Consider the following 4,805-nt stretch of genomic DNA (forward strand, 5'->3'; position numbering starts at 1 on the left):
GAAGAGATAGCAGAGAGCATTCTGGTTAGGAGCTGGTTCCAGGTATGAGACTTGATTGAACCAAGTCTCTCATTTATTATCCTAAGCAGCTGAGAAGGTTGGGTGCCTGTTCTGAGAAAGGTAGGGAGAGGCAGTCTCAGTCAGGGAGACCTGGGGGAGGAGGAAGTTTCACGGAGGAAGATGGACCCAGGTGTAGGTGAGGTTGGAAAAGCAACCTTTGGTGTGGCAACTGTTGATCTCAGTAAAATTGGTTCACAGTCAAGCCATGATGGTAGAGTCCAGTCTCTACAAAGGGAGAGGAATGAATGGGAGGGGAAAAGCTGAGAAAAAGCTGAGGAAAATCTGACTCTCAGAGGCTGCCTGAGGGGTGGCATGTACATGGATCCCAGTCTAGGAAAGAATTCTCCTGTCTCTTGTTGAGTGGAGGTACAGGGAGGGTGCAGTCATGCAGGCAGCTGTTTCAGATGGTGTCAGACCCAGAATCATGCAAGTGGTGGCATCAGATATGGCTTGAGGTGAGGGTCTCATAGTTTAATAAGAACTGGGCAGGGATCTATGTCAAGGTCTGAGTGCTGAAGCTGTTCTCCTGGTGATCTAAGCAATGTCTCAGTTGTGACCTATGTTCTGATGATCCCTGGGGTGTGTGGACTTAGCTCCATGCATTCTGGGTTTGCAATGTCTATACCAATTGTACATGTCTGTGCCTGTCTATTGATCCTGTTCTAAGCAAGATTGTTCTCAGTATGCAGATCAACAGTCTGATCACCCCAACCATGCAGTGACTTGCAAAGTAGAGATGATTTCATGGGCTCTATTTTTGGCCAGAGCTATCTGTTGCTTCACCAAATGGCTGTTTGGTCTGAGCTATTTCTTTATGCATGAAGCATTGCTATGTGGAAGAATGGTGTTTCCTTGGGCAGATGCTGCCTCTTATAGAGCACAGTGGTGGAATTTTGACCTTTGTCTAGGAAGGGACAGGTTCCAATGGTGCTTAGAGGAATTGAGGGTATGTGCCCTAGATTCTGTGGTAGAGTAAAATGAGGTTTTCCATATGAGCTAAGTAGTAATATAGGTTTAAGTGTTCATCAGTGTTGGGGCTTTGTCCCAGTGTGCCCAGTTGTGGCATAACCACACAGTATGAAAGGGACTGCATTTTGGTCTTCTGATGTGTTGAGGGGTAGTGTACATACAGGTTCTGTTCTGGGTTGTTTCATAGTGGGCCATGTGGTAGTATGGCAATATGCTCCCATCTGAGATGGGGCTGTCTGGTGGTTTGGTAAGGGTGTAAGTGTTCAGTTCTTCACAAGAGCTCATTCCGTCTTTGGCAAATAGGTATATATGCCCTATTTTGAGCCATGCATCTCTCTCAGTGTGCTAAGCGTTTGTATGAGGAATTTCATGATCTGGTTCAGATTAATGGTATAAGTGTAGGCCCTTATCCATCCAAGTAAGGACTGTTTTCTCATGGACTAAGTGTATGTATAGTTGTTTTGTTTTTTGTTTGTTAGTTAGTTTACTTTTTATGGGTTTATTTCACACAAATAGTACTTGAAAATAAGCTGTCTATTCGTTTTCCTTCTGCACACCCAGGCTTTGGGATTGGTGCCTCTAATGGCCAGCTGGGTTGCTTTTTCCACAATGGCTTTGTGGTTCTTGGAAGAAATGTTGTGAGCAATCTCAGTACAGTAAGATTTGTTGCATATCAGCAGCACTTCCAGCTCCTTGACACTGTGGACCAGGAGCTTTCGGAAACCACTGGGCAGCATGTGCTCCGTTTTCTTGTTGCTCCCATAACCAATGTTGGGCATTCTATTAGTTAGCCAAAGGGGTGCTGATGCAAAATACCAGAAATCTGTTGGCTTTAATAAAGAGTATTTATTTGGGATAGAAGCTTACAGATACCAGGCCATAAAACATAAGTTACTTCCTTCACCAAAGTCTGATGCTACATGTTGGAGCAAGATGGTTGGTTGCCAATATCTACCAAAAGTTCCAGCTTCATATGCCATTCCCTAGTAAGGGACCTTGACATTATATTGGGCTTCAAATTTCGGGGAGTTCTGGATCACAGAGTGTTTCAACAATGGCAATGGAGGGATACTGGTATGGGATACCAATGACAGGTGATATATGGCTGACAGGGAGCTGTACAGAACATATGTCCAGGGTGCATGGTAATGATTGGATATACTCATAGTGGCAACAATTAAAAACCACAGCAGGGGGGGTACTGGGTTCCTGGCCAGTGGTGCTCTGTCGTGGTCCCTAGGGGAGCAGCGACAGTCTCCCAGGTACAGAGGCGGGGACCGGGAGGGAGTGAGGGTTCAACAGTGAGCCCCTGATGCTAATGACTATGCTTGTGAGCTGATAAACCTAAAATAAGAACAAGGCCTAGAGCAACATTGTGCCTGGGAATTTCCTCCTGTCAGCCTTCATGTTACTCAAATGTGGCCAGTCTCGAAGGCAAACTCAGCATGTAAATGCAATGCCTTCCCTCCAGCGTGGGACATGACACCCGGGGATGAGCCTCCCTGGCAACGAGGGACCACTATCAACTACCAACTGATGATGCAACTGGAAAAGGACCTTATACGAAAGGTTCAATGCGGATCAGCAGAATATCCATGTCTACATAAAATAACATGACTTTAAAATGCTGTTTGACCTAAAGTAAGGGGGAAATGGAAAGGAGAAATGAGTTTATATGGCTACAAGTTTCTAAAAAAGAGTCTGGAGGCTGGCAGAAGGATTGCCCTCATGCACAACTGAGCAGAGTCAGAGAGACAGATAAAGCAGATACAACCCCCAGATATTGGTTCCTTTGAAGGCTAAAGAGACCCATGAGAGTTATGGTCATGGCCGATGGGGTTAACTACCAGGGCAGATGGCCCCTCTTTGGAAATGGTGTTTATGTGTGATGAATCTGGACTCAGATGGGATCTCCCTTCATAAGACTTTCATGCTAATGTGCTGGAGGTGCAGTTAATGTTGGGGTTTAAGATATATTTAGGGGATTTGAATCTCTGGACTGACAATGTGATAGCCAGGTCCTGAGCCTCAACAGACTCCAGCACCTACAATCTGATTTATTGGACTTACCACACTCAGCTAAGATGGAGTTGAAGAAGGACAATCACCACACCATGGAGCCTAGAGTGATTACAACTGAAAATGGGAGGATTGCATCCAGCATCCATGTGGAATCTGAGCCTCCTCTTGACATAGAGGTGCAATGGACACAAACAATCCAATGTCCACATAGAAGAGGTGGCATTGGATTGGGAAAAGTGGACATGGTGGACGATGGGTATGGGGAAAGGCAGGAAGAGATGAGAGGTGGAGGCGTCTTTGGGACATGGAGCTGCCCTGGATGGTGCCTCAGAGGTAATCACCGGACATTGTAAATCCTCACAGGGCCCACTGGATGGAATGGAGGAGAGTATGGGCCATGATGTGGACCATTGTCTATGAGGTGCAGAGGTGCCCAAAGATGTACTTACCAAATCCAATGGATGTGTCATGATGATGGGAACGAGAGTTGTTGGGGGGGAGGGGGGGGGGGTGGGGGGGGTGGGGTTGAATGGGACCTCACATATATATATTTTTTTAATGTAATATTATTACAAAGTCAATAAAAAAATAAAAAATAAATAAAAAAAAAAAGTTCCAGCTTCTTGGGTTCCTCTCTTCGAGGGCTTGTTTCTCTCTAGGCTCAGCTGCTCTGCTCCTCTGTGTGCTTACTTCCCAGGCTCCAGCACAAAACTCCAACCAATTCCTGTGCCTTGTCATTTTCTCTGTTAGTCCCCATCCATCAAGGGGGTGGGGACCCAATGTCCCACTAATATGGCCCAATCAGAGCCCCAATTACAATTTAATCAAGTAAAAGTGAAATCACTGTATCCAATATAATCTAATAGGTCTGGAGGGACAGAGCATTCTACAAACACAATCCAATATCTATTTTAGGAATTCATAAACGATATCAAACTGCCACTGGCATCAAGATCTGGTCCTTGAATCTTTTCTGCATCCTGTTGTCAATGCCTCTGGGTTTCCACCAGTTATGCTTAATTTTGCCATATCTATTGACTGGTGCTGGATGAACTCCTTGGTCCTCTTTTTGACAATCTTGGGTTTCACAAGGTGTCTGAGGGCAGTCATGACGCCTTCAAGAAAAAGGTGGAACCATGTCTAAGAAGAGTCCTAGAAGGAGGCTTTCCTGCCCAGGGCTTGAACACTGTCACAGGGTATCTTCCATTCACCAGCTACTGAGTAAACTGGGAGTGGAATGGGCATCTCCACTGGACTTGCTTTCCCTCCCATCTCTGAAGCTGGTAGAATATTAGCCATTCTCCAGACACAATCCTGGAAGTTGAAGTGTGTGTAGAGTTTTTGCTATTGGTCAATAAGGAATTTCTGGTGTGGTGTTCAGTGGCAGTATGTATTATCCTCTTTTTGTACAAATTTTTTTCTCTTGGTTTGTTAAGCAGTGATCTGCAATATAGATGCTAGTCTTGTTAGGGAAGGTCTCCTGGTGTGATGAATGGTAGAATGGTTCTGCATTTTAATTCTGAATGTGGGGCTCCTCCTGGTTTACTGAGTGGTAGAATAAGTGTGTTTCCTGGTCTCTATTTCATTACATTCTATAGAATAATGAGATTTTGGAGGATTATAGATAGGTCTTGATCTTTGTGTGACTCTTCCCTTGATGTGTTGATCAAGTATATGTGTTGCCTTGCAAACAAGTAGTTTAGCTGTTGTTCCTGTTTGAGATTAAGTCTGTTTCTTTGTGTGCTACACATTGG

The 4,805-nt window shown here is 44.8% G+C and overlaps 1 non-coding gene across 1 annotated transcript; it reads right to left on the minus strand.

Moving 5' to 3' along the window:
• Nucleotides 1-4,235: 4,235 nt before the first annotated feature.
• LOC131277322 (small nucleolar RNA SNORA7) lies at nt 4,236-4,375 on the minus strand. The gene has a single exon (XR_009184519.1). It is a non-coding gene; the product is annotated as a small nucleolar RNA SNORA7 (small nucleolar RNA).
• Nucleotides 4,376-4,805: the final 430 nt, after the last annotated feature.

The sequence above is a fragment of the Dasypus novemcinctus genome, chromosome X (assembly GCF_030445035.2).
Source record: "Dasypus novemcinctus isolate mDasNov1 chromosome X, mDasNov1.1.hap2, whole genome shotgun sequence".
In the NCBI taxonomy this organism is placed as follows: Eukaryota; Metazoa; Chordata; class Mammalia; order Cingulata; family Dasypodidae; genus Dasypus; species Dasypus novemcinctus.